This window comes from Nematolebias whitei, chromosome 20 (assembly GCF_014905685.2).
Source record: "Nematolebias whitei isolate Nwh7 chromosome 20, NemWhi1, whole genome shotgun sequence".
Classification (NCBI taxonomy): domain Eukaryota; kingdom Metazoa; phylum Chordata; class Actinopteri; order Cyprinodontiformes; family Rivulidae; genus Nematolebias; species Nematolebias whitei.
The window spans coordinates 18,160,448-18,180,987 of NC_056517.1; positions in this window are offsets into that span (position 1 = coordinate 18,160,448).

Below are 20,540 nucleotides of genomic sequence, written 5' to 3' on the forward strand. Positions count from 1 at the left end.
ACACTCGACCACAAACACACGCAGATTATATAATTTAATAGAGTATTCATATAGTAAAAATATTGAAACAGCTATTTTGTCTTTGGACGCAGAAAAAGCATTTGATAGGGTAAACTGGAAATTTTTATTTTCTACATTGAGTAAATTTGGTTTTGGGGACCATTTCATTAATTGGTTAAAAATATTATATAACTCACCAAGAGCATGTGTCAGGACAAATAATCAAATATCTTCAAGCTTCTGTTTACAGAGGGGGACCAGGCAGGGATGTCCACTTTCACCTGCACTATTTGCTATTTTTATTGAACCTTTAGCAGCAGCAATAAGACAAACTGCTGATATTAAAGGTATACTGTGTAGAAATATAGAACATAAAATTAGTCTTTATGCTGACGATGTCTTACTTTTTCTTCAGAACACAGAAAAGTCAATATCTAATCTTATCGAATTAATAAACTCATTCTCAAAAGTTTCTGATTATTCTATAAATTGGTCAAAATCCACAGCTCTTCCAATAAACTGCGTGTTTAATACTTCTCTCAATGAACGACTACAATCAGGTAACATTACATACTTGGGCATTAATATTTCTCCTAGATTGGAAGACTTAATAAAATTGAATCATATCCCAATTTTAAAGAACATTGAAGATGATCTTACTAGATGGAAATCTCTGCCCATATCACTTATGGGAAGAGTTGCCTCAGTAAAAATGATGGTCCTGCCGAAAATAAACTATTTATTCTCAATGATTCCAAATAAACCTTCAACTGAATGGTTTAAGTCACTGGACTCTTTGATATCTAAATTCCTTTGGAAAAACAAAACTCCACGTATTAGCTTAAAAGCATTACAGAAATCTAAAGATACCGGAGGGTTAGAACTTCCCAACTTCTATCACTACTATTTAGCCAATAGGTTACAATATATCTCAAAGTGGTTAAATCCAAATACATTAGATGAAACTTGGATAGACATAGAACAAACTTTATGCAATAATATTAAGATTTCAGATCTACCGTTTATTAGCACAAATATAAAAAGACATGTTTGCTTTAAAAGCATCAATATTAGCTCTTCTCTGACAGCATGGTGGGAGTATTTGAAAATGACAAAATCTTCACTACTCCCCTGTAGACATACACCCATCTGGAACAATCCTGACATCCTACAAGAAAATAATATGTTAAATTTTCCAGGTTGGAGAGTCAAGGGAATTGAACGTCTGGAACACATATATGAAGGTGTAGACTTTATTCCATTTAATAATTTAATAATACAATTTGACATTGAAAATAAATACTTCTTACAATATCAACAAATTAAGTCTATCATAAAAAAGAAATTTAAGCTTAATAAAACTTTGTTAGAAACACCAATATGTGTGTTAGAGTTCCTTAATCTTAAATCCCCCAAATTATTATCTAAAATATACAAGAAATTGTCTAGAATCAATGACTCCATAATGTTACCTGTTGCAAAATGGGAGTCAGATTTATCAATCAATTTTGACCAAAACACCTGGTCTCAAATATGTTTAAGAACATTTAAAATGACTATAATCTCCAACTTACAATTAATACAGTATAAAGTTCTTTATAGAGTACATTATACAGGTCAGCGAATGTTTAGGATGGGATTTACATCATCTAACAACTGCTCACAGTGCACAGGCAATATTCCTGATGATTATATCCATGCACTCTGGTTCTGCCCACCCGTTCAGAGGTTCTGGGTCCAGGTTTGTGAAGACTTGTCTAAATGTCTGAAATGTAATATTCCACTCTCTCCGTCTGTTTGCTTATTGGCTATCTTGGAAGATGTTACCCTGGAAAAAAATACATGTCGCATGATTTTCACTGCCTTATGCATCGCAAAGAAAACCATACTCCTGAATTGGAAAAATAAAAATAATCTTAGCATTAATCAGTATAAAAATCTGCTGTTAGATCATATTAGTCTTGAAACAGCATCTGCCGACACATTGGATCAATCTCTGTGGGCTCCTTTGATCGGCTCCGTTACATAGTGAGGGTGGGTAGTCTGGGATCTGACCTTGTGGGGCCTTGGGTTTGATGTGGAGGTGGGTGTATGGGTTTGGGGCCCCGGGGGGGTTGCCGGGGGCTGGGCTCTTGGGGGTACCTGGGCAGGGGGGCACTGCTTTCCCTCTGGGGAGGGCCTGGGTGGTTCTGGGGGATGTCTGCTGGTGGCTGCATGCAGGCCCTCAGGTGGTCTATGGCGGCGGTCGTGGGTCACCGATCTGGTAGCCTGGCTGTGCTGATGTGGGTTCGGGGTGGGCGCGGGGGCTTGGGGTTCTGGGGGCTTGTCGCCCCCGGGCTTGGGCCTGTGGGGTTCGGGGATCTTGGGCTCTGGCGGGCAGGTTGCCGGGCTCTGGGCCGGCTTGCGCTCTGGTGCCCGGTTCTGGGCGGGGGCCTTCGGCTCGCTGGTGGGTTGTGGGTCATGGGCTGGGGGGTTGGGTGTTTGGGGGCATGACCAGTAGCCCCTAGGAGGGGGTAGTTTGACCCAGCCTAGGTGTCTAGTGTGCTATGTGTTTTGAGAGATGTCCGAATGAGGGGTGGGTGTAGTATTTCTTCTGGAGTGGGGATGGGGTGGATGTCCTTGGGGGGCGGCCCGGGACTGTGCATGGCCGGCTGGCTGGCCCCTTTCCTGTGGTGGGGGCTCGCTCCCGGTGCTTCCTGGCACTGTCGGCGGTTGGGCGGGCGCTCTTGGCCGGGTCGTCCTGGTGGGGTTTGGCTCCATCTGGTAGCGGGCTGACTGCGATCTGTGGGGGTCCTGGTGGCCCTCGGGTGTGTAGGCTGCTGGTGCAGCTTCTGGCGGCCCTCGGGGCTCTGTCCCTCTCTGGTCTGGAGCTCAGCGGGCCTGACGGTCGGTCCAGATGGAGAGGTGTCTTGGCCTCAATCCCTGGGTGGACCTTGGGGGGCTGGGGGGGGGGGCTGTTGGGTCAGTGGGGGAGCTGACCCCCTGTGGGAGCATTTGCTCTCACAGTTATTTCTCCCCATCCCTCACCATGCACCTCCACCCTCTTCATTTCAATTCCATACATTTAGAGTTGTTTGGGCTCGGGTGTGCTGCAACAATTTTACATCTTTGTTGACCATAGCCACCTGGGACTCAATTTTATTGTACACCTTAGACATTCATTCATAACATCCTCATGACATTCATATATAGGAATTTGAGGTGGGCACATGGCTATGGGTGGTGGGATGACCTTACTCTCACCCCCTGTGCCTGTGCTCACTTACAACGGTTGCATTTAGACACTAGGGTTTGGATAGAGTTGGGGTGGAGGGGAAACTGGCACCATGCCAGCCTTTGCTCCTTCTTCTTTCCTTTTTAATGGCACTATACAACAACACACATCAACAGCACATCTAGGGGTGGGGGTGTATGTGTCGGGGTCTTATTTTTAGTTATTTATTTATTTTATTTTATTTTTTTCTCCTCTTCCTACCCACCTAGTTCCCTGACTGCCATTCCGGGGGTGGGGTCCGGGAGAAGGGCAGGCCGTCGGGTGTTGACCAGGACTATGTGGGGGTTCAGGGTCTGGGGGTTGCCATGGGCGGTGCTGGCGCTGTGCTCTCCCTGGGGTTGTTTGGACCCCCTGAGCTTGGCTCTTGGGTGCCATGGTTGGCCCGCTGGCCAGGGTGGCTGCCGGGGCCTGGCGGGCGGTCGGCTGGGGGTGCGTGCTTGGTTGTTGGCGGTGTGTGGGGGTGGTCGGTGGCGTGTCCTCTTCATGGTGGGGGGGTATCCTGTCGGCGGGGCATGGCCTGGGCCGGGTCTGGGGTATTGGCTCTTCTCCGCTCAAGAATGAATGGGTTTACCTCCTGGGTTTGGGCATGGGCTGCCCCCTGTAGAGGGCGGGTACATGTCTTGGACCTGGGGGGTATAGAGTGCGTATCGGGAATAAGAATGAAATGTATCGTTATTGTATGTCTTTGAGTGAATGAATGTGAGATTGAGGTTGGGATAGTGTGATTGTGTATGTGTATGAATGGGTATTTGTTAGGCCGAGACTCGGACTGCCCCCTCTTTGATACAACTGGGGGTGCTTGGCATCGCGCCCCTATCGCGCGGCCCCCTGGTGGGGTGTGCCCTTGCCTGCCGGCGCGCTTGGGGCCCTTGGTATCGGGGGCTGGGCGCTTGGGCGTGTGTCGGCTCGGCCTGGTGTCTGCCTGGTGGGGCTCGGGTCCTCTGGCCCTGTCAGGCCTTGGCCTGGGTGGTGTGAGTCCTCGGTGCCCGGGCCTCGGTGCCTGGACCTGGACCTACATCGGTGTGGCGGGTGCCGACGGAGGCCTATGAGTTTGTCGCTGTTGGCCCCGGGGGGTCACTGTATGTGGTTGCTGGTGGGGATCTTCCGGTTCTCCCCTGTGGTCCCTTCTGGGGGGTGGGTGGGTGGTTCGCCCTGTGTGGGTGGCTCTGGGGGCTCCGCGGTCGGGGTCCCTCCTGGGGTCTTGGGCTCTGGTCCCCCCTTTTTCGTCTGCCTCTGGTCTTGGGGGTCGGGTCTCTGCTGCTTCACAATTACTAATAAATGTTCTATTAGAGAAGCCTTATACACTTATGCATGCTCACAACCACACACAAATAGAAGCAGGGATGTTTATGTAGGCTTTATATGTAGATATATAGATATGTATGTGAGTGTATATTCATGTGTATGTATGTATGTATGTATGTATATAGGCGTAGGTATGGGTATATATATTTATTGAAACTTACTGCAAAGCCATGAATATTTTAAGTTCTTTATACATATGTATTTTGTTGCTGTGTTTTGTCATGTTCTTTGCAGGTGAACAGACAGTGGCCGGGTGTTTTGAAGTGTGCTCTATTTGTATATATTTCTTATATTTTGGAGTCTTACTTTGTCTTTTCTTTCTTTCTATCCTATTAAAAAAAAAAAAAAAAAAAAAAAAAAACCCTACACTAGAATGTCACTATAATAAATATTTCATAATAATGGTGTGGAGAGGATGGCTGTAAGGGGAGAAGGGAGGCCATCAAAAAAAATAAAAAAATGTAACGAATCAACTCTGAGCTGTACGGAGTCTTCTACTCCGGTCTCAAAAACGTCTTTTAAGCTATTTAAAAAAAACCTTGTCCGAACCTCTTTCAGAACCGAGCCAGTCCAGAACCGCATCTGGACCGTCTTTAAACAGAATAGAGCGTTTTCACCCAGCTCAAAACCAGCGTAGTTACGATAACAGGTGTACAAATTCAGCTTTCACAAGACATATGACACTTTTTCAGCTTTCATAACATCGCCAGCGTAATACAGCGTAAACATGCAGAGCCAATCACCAAGCGCGCAGCTCCAGCACGCTGCGTAAACATGCAATGTTTTGACTTCAGCGGCTTTTGAGCTGCATTTCAGCACAGCAGATAAACTGTTATTTTTCATGCCAACACGTAAAATTCAATCTTCACACGAATATACAGTCATTTATGAGCACGTAACGGGCCACCAAAATGTAGATGAACAGATGCTCAGATATATTCATCAATTAACACGGATTCCTCATTTTTCTGAACTGAATAAAACGTGCATTGAATTTAATGAAATGCAACGTGAGACGTCATTTATATTTGACCCATCAAAATGAATGCGGTCATTTATTTACAGAATCAAAGTTTAACATCAAACATTTACATTAATTTGGCAAATTATGAAAATAACAACATAAGCAATCAATCAGGAAAAATCATACAGCCATGATTTTTCCGTTGCTTCACCACAGACATTTATGAAAACTGTACAACTATGATCTTTTACCCACACGGATGTGGATGAGCACTTTACACAGACATTTCTAAATATCTGGAAGAATTTCTACTTGAGAGAGGAGTTTAAAGATGGGAAAGAAGTTTAAAGAAGAGTAAAAGATGGGGTTTGAGGGAGAGTGTTAACAGAACGGCACTCTCCGGGCTTTCTTCAGCTTCTCCTTACAGTACACTTAGGTAGTGAAATCGACTCTTTTACCTGGAGATGTCTCAGGCGAGATTCCGTTTAACGCACCCTTCAGCGTCTCCGTAGGATGCTGTTACTCGTCCGGAGTAATGGCGAGACTCTGTTTTCCCACAGCTCACCTCAGTGAAAAATGTTATAATCCCATGAAACTCGGAAGAGCTCTGTTGTCATGTCAGGATCTTCCCGGCTCCCAGAACTGGGCTTCTCCGCACAGAACCGAGCAGAACTGTGTATCCAACAGAACTCCAACAGAACTCCAACAGAACTGAGCAGAACAGGAAGTACCGACAATTTAAAGAGCCCTTTTCCCGGTTCATACGGGAGTCTCCCATTGGCCAGAACCGACCAGACGGGGTGTGTTTTGTGACGTAAAAGGTTAGAATGCAGCAAGAATTGTTATGGAAAGATCAGAAATGTTCTCACAGACAGAGAGAGTTTTGTTTTGGCGAGTTTAAGAAACAGGTGCCAAAACCCCCTGTTGGCGTCTGAGAGGATATAAACAGGACAGTTGTTCCAACGCATGTCTGCTTCACTCCTGACCCTGGAAACGTACACTTGCTCATTCAAAGGCAGAAATCAGAAAATGCATAAAAATCTGTAACAGACCTCAACATGAATTCTAACTTTGCATGAGAATTAAAAATCATTACACAGTTAATAAAATTGATTAGTTCACTGCAACATCTAAAATGGTTTGAACTAAGACACTTTGATTATCAACATTTGTAAAATAGTAATGATAATAAAAAGAGAGTGTTCTTTCACTTGATTATCAAGAAAGAGAGTCTCAGGATGGGTGAACCTGTATCTCTGGATTCAAATCAATGAAATGACAGTTTCTGTCCCACAAGGTTCTTAAGGTCAAGGGTTTTGACCTTAGGCTTAGTCGTGACACCAGATTAAATTCACTACATTTTCCTCTTGCTGGATTACATCAAGATCAAGGATATTCGGAGGCGTAAGTTCATGTTGGAATTCATCCCCATGGACAGGCGATGATTTCCAAAGTGGGGACTGTAGTGAACTAGGCCTCCGACCAAAACCTGTCTCTTAAGACCTTCATAGGACAGTAACTGTTATTTCATTGATTTGAATCCAGAAATACAAATTAGCTCATCCAGAGACTGTCTAATTGTATCCTGAAGTAATCAATTGAAAGAACACTCTTCTTTTTATATTACTATTACTATTTTACAATATCTTGATAATCAAAAGTGTGTTTAGTTGATACCATTTCTAATGTTGAAGTGAACCACTCATTTTAAATCAACTGTGAAACAGTATTAATGATTTTTAAACCTCATTTAAATTAGAAATCAAATTAAATGTCTATTTACAAAGTAATTATGCATTTTGATCTTCTGTCTGAATGAGAAGTAGTGATGTTGGTCAAAAGTCAGAGACGATCAGAAAACAAGTTATTAAAACGGACTGTATTGTTTTTAAACCTAGCAGACGATAAAAAGAGAAACACTGGCAGCTGCGTTCCTCTCACCTCTTCAAAACATTTCTCTGTCTGTACTAAACGTTCCTAAACATTCTTGAACCCTCTCTTGACTTTTAATAATCCTCTGACATCACTAGAACCACCCCCTGTTGGTTGTTTCAACCAATCAGGAAGTACTAAGTGACCGGAAGTGAAAACTCTTTTAAAAGTCGACACTTCCTGGAACTATTCAGTTCTTCTGAGTTTTCTGAGTCTTCTCAGTCTTCTCGAGTCTTGGAGCAGTCGGACTCAGTCTTTGATGGAGTCTTCTCAAGCCTTCTGGAGTCTTCCACTTCTGAGTGGAAACTGACAGAGTCACAGATACTTGCTGTGAATCCACCCGGGCGTAACTCCTACAACTTTGAAGGAAGCGTGTCTGTTTAACAGAGTAAACCACATGACTTCTGACGATGCCCAGCCACCCTGACCGGAGACGCTGTAAAAGGATTGTACTAATGGACTTCTGTTCCGGAGCGGAGGTATCCCCGTCTAAGGTAACGAAGTCTCTGCACGTCCTGAAGTGTACCGGAAGTTTGAGCTGGTGTTGAAAGAAGCGTGATAATTCTGGTCAATCCAAACATACACCTCCCTTCATCCATCTCCTTTAAACTCCTTCATTCCTTCCTTTAAACTCTTCTATTTTGCCAGTAATCTAGATGCCTTCAGAAATGTCCTGTTGTCTTATTAGTAAAGCGTGCCAAGTTTTTATTAATCAGAACCAGATCAACAAATCCTTGTGTACATGTTTTGATGTTAAATTTTGAATCTGTTAAATAAATGACCGCATTTATTCTGATGGTTCAAACAAAATAACGTCTCATGTCACTGATTAAACAATGAACACAGTTATCTTGTCACATGGCATTAATTTAAATCGAAAAAGAAAGAACCCGTTAAATTAAAATTTTTAGTAGTGAAGCGACAGTTAAGCTGTCCCCCACTTTGACTACTACATTTGGTGGGACCGTACGTGTTTTAAATAACACAAATGGTGGACCGTATGTCCACAGCAAAGCTGTCCTTTGACTACTACACAAGTATTGATGTAAAAGAGCTCTCACCGTGACACGAAGGCTGGAGAGCCGCACAGCCCCAAGCAGAGCAAACATCAACACAAAAACTGGACGTCCTGATCGGTAGACTCACAGCAGACTCTAACTCTCTTCCGAGCACTCTCTTATTTTATACGTTCCCACCCTCTACATCACATGAGAGCGTCTCCCAGTGAACAAAACATGCCCACCTGAAAAAACATATTTACAAAAAACTGTGAGAAACTTCGAAATAGCGTGAGAAACTTCGAGACAGCGTGAAAAATTGTGAGAAACTTCGAGATAGCGTGAAAAATTATGATAAACTTTGAGACAGCTTGCGAGGGGGGCGGGCCAAGCCCTCTTCTCAGGCCTCTCGGGTGACTCACAATAAAGTATACCAAAAACACTTTATATCACAGGTTAAACAGTCAGGAAAACAACACTTTATTAAATTCTTTATTCAGTACCCAAGGACAAAAGCTTCATCTATCGCCCCCCCGAGAACTTTCTGTGCAAGCTTATCAGAACTGCTGGCTGAAAACAACATCCTCAAACTGTGGCTGATCTGGGAAAAAAAGCTCATGGACAAATCTCAACAACTCGATGTCAAATGCAAATGTGATCATGTTTTAATTGTGCTTGCTGGTAGAGTTTTTTGATGTCTCAAATCGTGTCCTGATGGACAAGATGTGAAAGATCTTTTTTTGTAATACCACTATCTACCCTCATGTTTCTCCCCCTTTTCCTATCCAAGATTATTATCTGATAAGGATAAAACGGACGCGCTCTCCTGTAGTTGCAGCTTCGTGCACTCCGCCCATCTTTCAGACGACTGTACGTACATATTTGCGTTGTACCTCGGTGCAATTCCAATAAAGTTTATTCTGATTCTGATTTTATGGTGTTCGTTTATGTAAACATTTGTTCCCTTCAGTTTTTTTGCTTGCATTATTACCTTGTTTCTTGATTTCCTGCTAATGAACTTGATGACTAGGGATGGTTTGGCTTTATCAAATTTTTTGGGCAGGGTGTGACAGATTGAAATGTCCTCATGTTTGATGTCAATGTCTTTGTTTTGTAAAAAATTCACTACTTGCTCCTCCAGAGTCTGTAGTTCTTCCTGTGGTGCATCTTCGGTTGTGTTAGTACCAGCAACAACTCTTGCATATGTCTGGTTCCTAACTTCCAGTCCGGTGATCACCAAGTTGTCTATTTTTGTGTATTGTTCCATGTCGTCTATTTTTTGTTCTAGTTCAGCTATTTTTCTGTCTTTATTACTTATCAGTTCTTTCAATTTATTCACTTCCTCAAACAGTCCAGTCAGGAGTTCACGCTTAGTTGCTACTTTTGTCAGATCAGCACTCAATTTAGTCAGTTCAGCACTCATAAAGTTCAAGGATTTTTTAACTTCCTCCATATCTTCTGAAGTAAAGGTTTAATTACAGCAATCTTAAAGCTCGGTAGTACGGAACCATTTATTAGAGACAAATTGAGCAGATCCAAGACGTGATTATTAATTAAGGGAAATACCTCTTTAAACAGTCTGGTTGGGATGGGATCTAGGAGACGTGGATGATTTGGATGAAGCTATTATTTTTGGCAATTCAGAGAGCTCAACAGGACAAAAACAGTCCAAACATAAATCAGGTTCTAGTGACAGTTTTAAAGTTAACACAGAACCAGAGGCGATACTAGGAATGTTGGTTTGAATTTTTTTCCCTAATTGAAACAATTTTATTTATAAAGAATGTCATGAAGTCATCACTGCTTATAGTTGTAGGGATACATGAATCAACAGAGATAAGGTTTTTCATTAGACTAGATATGGTACCGAAAAGGAACCTGGGGTTATTTTTATTCTCATCAATTAAAGATGAAAAATATAAAGTTCTCTATTTACAGAGTGCTTTTTTGTATGTTAGTAGGCTTTCTCTCCAGGATACGTAAGATTCCTCAACGTTAGTGGAGCGCCATTTTCTTTCTTGCTTTCTAGATGTCTATTTTAAAGTACGTAACTTAGAATTGAACCAAGGAGCTAATCTCCTCTTGATTACTTTCTTTTTCAGCGAAGCAGCTTTATCGAGTGAAGTTTTCATAGTAGTTGTAAAATTATCAACCAGATGATCCAAGTCACTGCTCTCTGATGTATTACCAGTACCCTGCAAGACAGAGGAAAACGATGGTAGAGAATCTTTAAATTTGGTTACAGCGTTTTCTGATAAGCGCCTGCTAAGATGAAATTTACTCTGTGACTGTGTAGTCATTTAATGTAAACTCAAAGGTTATTTAAAAATGGTCAGACTCAACAAGACTTTGAGGAAATATTACTAAGTTGTTAATCTCAATGCCATAGATCTGAACTAGGTCAAGGGTGTGATGATGAGAGTGAGTAGGTGCTTGGACGTTTTGGGTAAAACCAACAGACTCTATTAAGTTTTTAAAGGCTATGCTTGCGCTATCACTTTCAACATCTAAATGAATAGTGAAATCAGCCATTATTATGACTTTATCAGTGTTTAGTAGTAAATCAGTTAAGAATTCTGAGAATTCAGACAAAATCTGAGCATAGGAGTCTGGTGGACGATATATAACAACTAGTGAGAGTGGTTTTCCATTTAGGATGGGATAGACTTAGAGACAGTGACTCAAAAGTATTATTACTACTAAATGGTTTAGTATTAATTAATAGTCCCGAATGAAAAATAGAAGCTACACCTCTGCCTTGACCAGTTGTTATAGGAACATGAAAATTTAAATAATTAGGTGGAGTGAATTCATTTATACTAACAAAATCTTCCTGTTTTAGCCAGGTTTCTGTCAGACAGAATAGAGCTGTCAATTCTAACTCGAACCCGAAACCCGGACCGGACCGACCCAGATTAGGGCCAGGCCAGGCCATTATAATGGGCGGGCCACGCCGGTCTCGGGCTTTGATGTGGTTTTATGAATCATACAGCAGAAATCAAACTAAATAATGCACAATATAACATTGTGTTCATCTACTTAGAGCAAGAGGAAGTAAGTTTATTGACGCAGAATGTAAATAAATAAAACAGAGTGCAGAAGTTAATCAGACTGTAAAAAGAGAGTAGCGCTTGCGGCGCATTGCCCAACAGTTATGCATGGCCCCACCTGCCCTGCTTTGTTCCTCTTATGACACATCTGAGGATTGACACTTGACCCGCACATAATTAAGCAACATAATGGAGCAACAAAGTATAATAGAAAAGCTAAGAATGGGAGAACTCACTCTTCAAAGCCAGCACAGTGCAGTCTGAAGTCTAGATTCTGGACCCTGACCCACTTGCCGAAAACGCTCCAGAAATATGAGACCATCGCGGCTGTGCAAAGCTCTTGTGCATAAACAATCTGGTCTATCTGCACAGCTCTTAAAGACTGTACTCTACATGGGCAAGACAAGATTCAGCACTGTGTTCCTTACAGTTTGTGCAATTCATTGCAATGAGCTGTGTGAGATAGACGCTCACGGGGAGCACACGCGCATTGATGTTTCCCGTGACATGTTAGGCTTTTTAGTCACATTTCTAGAACTGTTTTACCGTGCACAGAGAGGACTGGAAGGTGACAAATATCACACTGTCAACCTTGTTTGCCTCTGGAATGAGAAACAGAAGCAACACTGCCAGTCCGCACACAGACTCCCCACAGCAGGTGTCTGTGTGCCACAGACATGCTGAAGTACTGGAGCGCAGAATCATTATCCATGGCTTACACAGAGCTGCACTTTTCAGAGTCAGTCAAAGAGTTTTATTGTCATACAGTTTTATTGTCATATTGTCATTCCTGTGGCCTAATTTTAACAAACTTAAAATGATGACACCTGCTGATGTGTGTCAGGTGACACTCACTCAGGTCTGCGCTGCTCTCCGCTGGCCGCACAGCGGAGGACTGCTCTAGAACCGAGTGCAACTTCTGCACTCTGTTTTATTTCTCAAACCTGCTACAGTCCAGTATTGTTTTTACATAACAAACCATGTAAGTAGAACACAATAACTTCTTGACAGTGTTTTAAATATATTTATAATTTGTATTTAGGCAACTTGGGGTGTCCGTCCGTCCATCCGTCCGTCCGTCCGTCCGTCCATCCATCCATCCATCCATCCATCCATCCATCTTTACTCGCTGTCTGTTATTTGTTATAGATATTTTGTTTGTTAAATTAGCATAAGCATTGTTGTAGAATGTAAGCCTTTTCAACTTATTTTTCATGTACACACCAGTTTTATTCTGTGGTGTAATGCGGGTGTACGTTAAATCGCTCCATCATCAGTGACAGCATGACACAGCTTAATTTTGCATGACTTTCTTTTATGTCTAAATTAAAATGAAATTAAAATTAAGATGTTTTAGAATTGCGCTGCTCGGGTGGCTGCACGTTGGAGTAGCTCTATTACTTTCATTCTGAGTTATTGCTCTTGAAAACTTTAATTCCTCTTTTTTCTGGACATAAATCACATTTTCCCGATGATAATTCACTCTGGTATCAGATACTGTGCAGCTGGAAGGATTTTTACTGAAAGCTTTTTACTTTTGGGCTTTCGTTATGATGTGTAATCATGGAAACAAGTTTTTTTTAGCAACCAGGAGCAGCTGATTAACACCTCAAAGCTCAAAATACCTCAGCTACAGCCCCAAATCCCAAATGAGTTGAAAAGGAGGTGCTGTGGATGATTTCCCGTCAACCTGGCGGAGGTGCTCGAGTACCTGACCGCCGAGATCATGGAGCTAGTGGGAAACTCAGCTCGTGACAAAGGGAGGAGTGGGATCACATCCCGGCACCTTCAGCTGTCTGTCTGTGGTGATGCGGAGTTTTCGAGCAGTCCTGCTGCCCAGGAGGACAGAGAGGCCCGCCAGATCTGACAACAAGCTAAATCCAGGTGGGCGGATCGGTATCTGTGGCGAGATTCTTCGGATTCACTGCAGGAGATCCTTCCTGCTCACAGTTATCAGCATCTCAGAATCCGAATCAGAATAAGCTTTATCATCATTGCACCGAGATACAACGAGAACATGTACAGGTCCTTCTAAAAAAATTAGCATATTGTGATAAAGGTCATTATTTTCCATAATGTAATGATAAAAATGAAACTTTCATATATTTCAGATTCATTGCACACCAACTGAAATATTTCAGGTCTTTAATTGTTTTAATACTGATGATTATGGCATACAGCTCATGAAAACCCAAAATGCCTGTCCCAAAAAATTAGCATATTTCATCCCACCAATGAAAGACAAGTGTTTTTAATACAAAAAACGCCAACCTTCAAATAATCATGTTCAGTTATGCACTCAATACTTGGTCGGGAATCCTTTTGCATGAATGACTGCTTCAATGCGGCGTGGCATGGAGGCAATCAGCCTGTGGCACTGCTGAGGTGTTATGGAGACCCAGGATACTTCGATAGCGGCCTTAAGCTCATCCAGAGTGTTGGGTCTTGCGTCTCTCAACTTTCTCTTCACAATATCCCACAGGTTCTCTATGGGGTTCAGGTCAGGAGAGTTGGCAGGCCAATTGAGTTAGTAAACCATTTACCAGTGGTTTTGGCACTGTGAGCAGGTGCCAGGTTGTGCTGAACAATGAAATCTTCATCTTCATAAAGCTTTTCAGCAGATGGAAGCATGAAGTGCTCCAAAATCTCCTGATAGCTAGCTGCATTGACCCTGACCTTGATAAAACACAATGGACCAACACCAGCAGCTGACATGGCACCCCAGACCATCACTGACTGTGGGTGCTTCACACTGGACTTCTGGCATTTTGGCATTTCCTTCTCCCCGGTCTTCCTCCAGACTCTGGCACCTTTATTTCCGAATGACATGCAAAATTTGCTTTCATCCGAAAAAAGTACTTTGGACCACTGAGCAACAGTCCAGTGCTGCTTCTCTGTAGCCCAGGTCAGGCGCTTCGGCCGCTGTTTCTGGTTCAAAAGTGGCTTGACCTGGGGAATATGGCACCTGTAGCCCATTTCCTGCACATGCCTGTGCACGGTGGCTCTGGATGTTTCTACTCCAGACTCAGTCCACTGCTTCCGCAGATCCCCCAAGGTCTGGAATCGGCCCTTCTCCACAATCCTCCTCAGGGTCCGGTCACCTCTTCTCGTTGTGCAGCGTTTTCTGCCACACTTTTCCCTTCCCACAGACTTCCCACTGAGGTGCCTTGATACAGCACTCTGGGAACAGCCTATTTGTTCAGCAATTTATTTCTGTGTCTTACCCTCTTGCTTGAGTGTCAATGATGGCCTTCTGGACAGCAGTCAGGTCGGCAGTCTTACTCATGATTGCGGTTTTGAGTAATGAACAAGGCTGGGAGTTTTTAAAAGCCTCAGGAATCTTTTGCAGGTGTTTAAAGTTACGTCGTTGATTCAGATGGTTATAGCTTGTTTAGCTTGTTTAGAGAACCTTTTCATCATATGCTAATTTTTTGGGACAGGCATTTTGGGTTTTCATGAGCTGTATGCCATAATCATCAGTATTAAAACAATTAAAGACCTGAAATATTTCAGTTGGTGCGCAATGAATCTGAAATGGATGAAAGTTTCATTTTTATCATTGCATTATAGAAAATAATGACCTTTATTACAATATGCTAATTTTTTGAGAAGGACCTGTACATGCAGTCGTCTGGAAGATGAATGGCGTGCACGAAGCTGCTATTATAACTAAGCGCGGCCTTTCTTATTCTGTTTCAGAATAATAATCTTAGATAGGAAAAGGGGGAGAAACATGAGTGTAGATAGTGGTATTACAAAAAAAGATCTTTCACATCTTGTCTATTAGGACACGATTTGAGACATCAAAAAAACTCTACCAGCAAGTACAATTAAAACATGATTACATATGCATTTGATGTCAAGGTGTTGAGATTTGTCCATGAGCGTTTTTTAAGATCAGCCACAGTTCTGATTATGTTGTTTCAGCCGGCAGTTCTGATAAGCTTGCACAGAAAGTTATCGGGGGGGGGGGGGGGGGGGGGGATAGATGAAGCTTTTGTCCTTGGTTACCCATGACCCAGGAGAAATTTGGTAGTCAGCCCGTCTCCGAGTCCATCGAGGAGTCAGATTCAGATAAGCTTTGATTGTTGATTTTCTTCTCAGACAGATTTTTTTTTCTTCAGCTTTGAGTCCATCTGGACGTTTTGGTTCCAAAATGGCCTAATTGTGGGAGTCCATTCCACTGATCCATGTTTTGAGTCTCTCTCAAGGTTGAACCCACCACGCTGATGAGTCCCAGAAGACGCAGGTGGGCTGCAATTCTCATAAATCGCCTCCACCTTACTGTTTAGCTCGTAAAGCAGTTGATTTAGAGTACTTACAGCATGGACCAAAACTTCACACTGACTCGGAAGCTTTGCCATGGCCGAAATTGCTGCCAATGCCTTCTTCAATAGTTGATAAAACAGAGCCCTGCCGATGCCAAAAATCAGAGTCCCTACTATCATAATTCCAAATATGTAAATGTCTTCTGCATCCTCCTGAGACAGGACTGAGAGGCACATCAGCTGCCACACTCCCCACGGATTCATGATGTACCCCACAGTGTGTGTCTAACTGGACACGCAGGCTCTCCAGGACCTTGTTGTTTTGTTGAAAAAAATCTTATCAATAGAGTTGCGTGCCCAGGAATTTTTACGTTCGGGAGATGTGTACCAGGCACTTCAGAAACGCAGAAAGCAGAGCAGGGGGAAGGAAAAATGGGTGAGGAAAGACAAAAGCAGCCACCTCGATCGAGAGCCAAGAAGGAAAAAATATAACAACTATATAACTTTATAACAACTCTTGAATGAAACCAGGATAATGAGCTATGACAACACTTAGTTTCCCTTTGTGATTAATAAAGTATTTTTGAGGGTCTGTGGACTCTTTCTGAGCCAGTTCGGATTTATTAGGCCCGAATGCAACTCTAAGACAGAATAAATCAGTATGAGGATCAGTTATCAGGTCATTGACTAACAGGGATTTAGAGGAAAGAGATCTGATGTTAGATATTTTGACCTAAACTGTCATATGTGCTGAGAAAAGATATTCAAAGATGTTCAAGTTGTATTTATTTGTCATATGCAAGGTTAGCAGTACAATGAAATGCTTAGGATGAGAAGAACCGATTTGACTTGCTAAAAAAGTCAAAAAACATACAAACAAGAAATACTAAAAGCATGCAATAAGGGTACACAAAAAAGTATCAAAAAGTGAAAAGGTAATTATAATATTTACAATGTCCTAAAGAGAGATGGTAAACAACAACATGGTAGAATATAACGATGCAGCAGGATGAATTTGAATGAATAAGTATTTCAAGGTAGTAATATAAGCAAAAATGTACATGATATATACAAATTCAAGTTCAAGTTGTGTTTGTTTGTCATATGCAAGGTTAAAGACCCATCTCTGCCTGATGCCCTCAACAAGTTCTATGCACGCTTTGAAGACCCGAACAGACCACCCAGCACCAGACTCACCTCACCACCGGATGAAGAGCATCTCAGCGTGACCTCATGGAGTACCTTCAGGAGGATTAATCCGCACAAAGCAACTGGCCCAGACAACATCCCCGGAAAAGTGTTGAAGGAATGTGCTGATCAGCTCTGTGAGGTGCTGGCAGACATCTTTAACACCTCACTTACCCTGGAGACAGTTCCCACCTGCCTGAAGACTGCCACCATCATCCCAGTCCCAAAAAGCTCTACAGTGACTGGTCTGAATGACTATCGGCCAGTGGCCCTCACCCCAATAGTTGCTAAATGCTTCGAAAAACTGGTCATGACTCACATCAAAACAACCATCAACATCAACGAGAACCCTAATCAGTATGCATACCGTGAGAACCGATTAACAGAGGATGCAATCTCCTCTGTGGTCCACACTGCGCTCAACCACCTGGAGCAGAAAAACTCTTATGTCCGTATGCTCTTTGTGGACTTCACATCCGCCTTCAACACCATGATCCCCCAAACCCTGATGGACAAACTGTCCACACTAGGACTAAGCCCCTCCATTTGCAACTGGGTACTAGACTTCTTAACAAACAGACCACAGTTAGTGAGGATCCACAACTTCTCCTCCTCCACCATAACCCTCAGCACTGGTTCTCCTCAGGGATGTGTGTTGAGCCCCCTCCTGTTTACTCTGCTCACGTATGATTGTGCAGCTACCCATCCAGGCTGTCACATCGTAAAGTTTGCAGATGATACAGCAGTGGTGGGATGCATCATAAACTATGATGAGTCCAGCTACAGGCAAGAGGTGGAACACCTGGAGAGCTGGTGCAAAGAGAATAACCTTCACATCAATGTGAAGAAGACAAAGGAGATGAATGTGGACTTCAGAAGGAACAAAAACATCTACACCCCCCTGAACATAAGAGGATCTGCGGTGGAAGTGGTCTCCAGCTACAAGTACTTGGGTGTACACATGAATGACAACCTCAGCTGGAGCAACAACACCACCAGCCTGATCAAGAAAGCTCATCAGAGACTCTACTTCCTCAGATGGCTGAGGTGAGCTGGTCTGGGAAGCTCAGTCCTCACCTCCTTCTACAGGTGTGCAGTGGAGAGCATCCTGTGCTCCAGCATCAACGTGTGGCATGGAGTCTGCACAGCTGCAGAAAGAAAAGCTTTGCAGAGAGTGGTGAAGGCTGCACAGAAGTCTGTCGGAGTCAGCCTCCCCACCGTCACAGACATCTACACCTCTAGATGCTTGAAGAGCGCTACCTGCATCATGAAGGACCCCACTCACCCAGCAAACACACGTTTTGCCCCACTCCACTCAGGAAGGAGGTTGAGGAGCATTAAGTGTAGAACCACTAGACTGAGGAACAGCTTCTACCCTGAGGCTGTTAGACTCATGAATCTCTAACCAGAATAATCACTGTGAAAAACCACATCATGTTGCTGCTGATCTGTTTCAATGTTGATGTGTTCATGCGTGCTCATCTGCTCTCACAGACTCATGTTCATGTTTGTGCTGATGTTCAATGTTTTTATGTTATGAGTGCTTAGTGTATATTTAGTTGATGTTTTTCTTAGTTCATATCTTAGAAGTTATTACTGTTTTTCTTATACATTTTATTGTTGGATGTAACTGGGACCCTGTGTACATAATTTCGCTTCACCACATGTACCACATGAGGTGTGAATGACAATAAAGAATCTCTTACTCTGACTCTTTGACTCTAACACAGGGTTAACAGTACAATAAAATGCTTAGGATGAGAAGAACCGATTTGACTCGCTAAAAAATCAAAGAACAAACCAACAAGAAAATACAAAAAAGCATGCAATAGGGGTACACCAAAAAAAGGTACATAAAAGTGAAAAAGTAAATAATTAAAATATTGAAAATGTCCTAAAGAGAGATATTGAGCAACAACATGGTAGAATATAATGGTGCAGCAAGATGAATTTGAACAAGTATTTTGAGGTAGTAATATAAGCTAAAATGCACATGATATATATATATACCTCACATAATCAACATATACCACATTTAGGTTATTGCACAGGTTTCAACAATAATTCAACACTGAGGTTGAATTATTAGTTAGTTATTGCCAGTTTACAGTGTTAACAGTGTTTACACTGTCCTTTTGTCATTTTGTACGTGATGGCAAACTTCTGTATCATCTGCCTGATGGTAGTAGATGAAAGAGTCCTTGTGCTGGGTGGGTGTGATCCTTAATGATGCTGCATGCTTTACACAGACATCGACTGTGATGTCCTGGATGATGTGGAGACTGCTACCAGTGATGTCCTTTGCTGTTTACACCACCGTCTGTAGTATTTTCTGGCTCTGACTGGTGCAGTTCCCATACCACCCTGTAATGCAGCCTGTCAGCAGGTTTTCAATGGTGCACCTATAAAAGTTGGTGAGGATGCTGGTGTTCGTACCAAACTTCTGTAGCTTTCTTAGGGAGTAGAGTTTTTGCTGGGCTTTCTTGATCACATTGTCTGTATGCAAAGTTCAGGACAAATCCTTGGTAATGTGAACGCCGAGGAACTTGAAGCTGCTGACTTGTTCCACCTCAGCATTGTTCATGTTGATGGTGGAGTGCTGGCCTCCGCGCTGTTTCCTGAAGTCCACTATCATCTCCTTTGTTTTGCTGACATTTAGAGAGAGGTTAGTTTCCTGACACCAGCTGGTCAGTGATTTCACCTCATCTCTGTAGGCACTCTTGTCATTGTTGGTGATGATGCCCAAGATGGTGGTTTCATCAGCATACTTGAGAATGAAGTTAGCTGTGCTTGACGGTACAGTCATGTGTAAATATTGAGTACAGGAATGGACTGAGGACACAGCCCTGAAGTGTACCAGTGCTGAGGACTAGTGTGGAGGAGAGGTGACAACCTGTGGTCTGTTAGTGAGGAAGTCCAGTATCCAGCCACAGATGGACTTCTCCAGGCCCAGTGTGGTGAGCTTGGAGACCAGCTTGGAGGGGATTATGGTGTTGAATGCTGAGTTGTAGTCAATGAAGAGCATTGTCACATAGGTGTTTTCCTTCTCCAGATGACAGAGGGAGGTGTGAACTGCTAAAACAATGGCATCATCTGTAGACCTGTTTGCTCTGTATGCAAACTGTAGGGGGTCCAGGTTGTCAGGGAGGCAGGCACAGATGTGAGTTTTAATAATTTGCTCAAAGCACTTCATGATGACAGATGATGTAAGTGCTACGGGCTGAAAGTCATTGAGGCAGGATGCTGCAGAGGTCTTTGGGATGGGGGCAACAGTCGAGGTCTTGAAGATTGTGGGCACAATACACTGGTTCAGTGACAGGTTAAAGATGTTGGTAAACACCTTGACCAACTGGTCAGCGCACACTCTCAACACTTGTCCTGGCATGCCATCAGGCCCTGGTACCTTGTGAGGGTTTACCTTCTTGAACGCCCATCTCACTGTAGCAGTGTCTATACAGAGTGTGGTGTCCTCACTGTCTACATGTGGTCTGGTGGCATGTGTGGTGTTGTTTGCCTCAAATTGGGCATAGAAGGTGTTGAGCTTGTCTGGAAATGATGTGC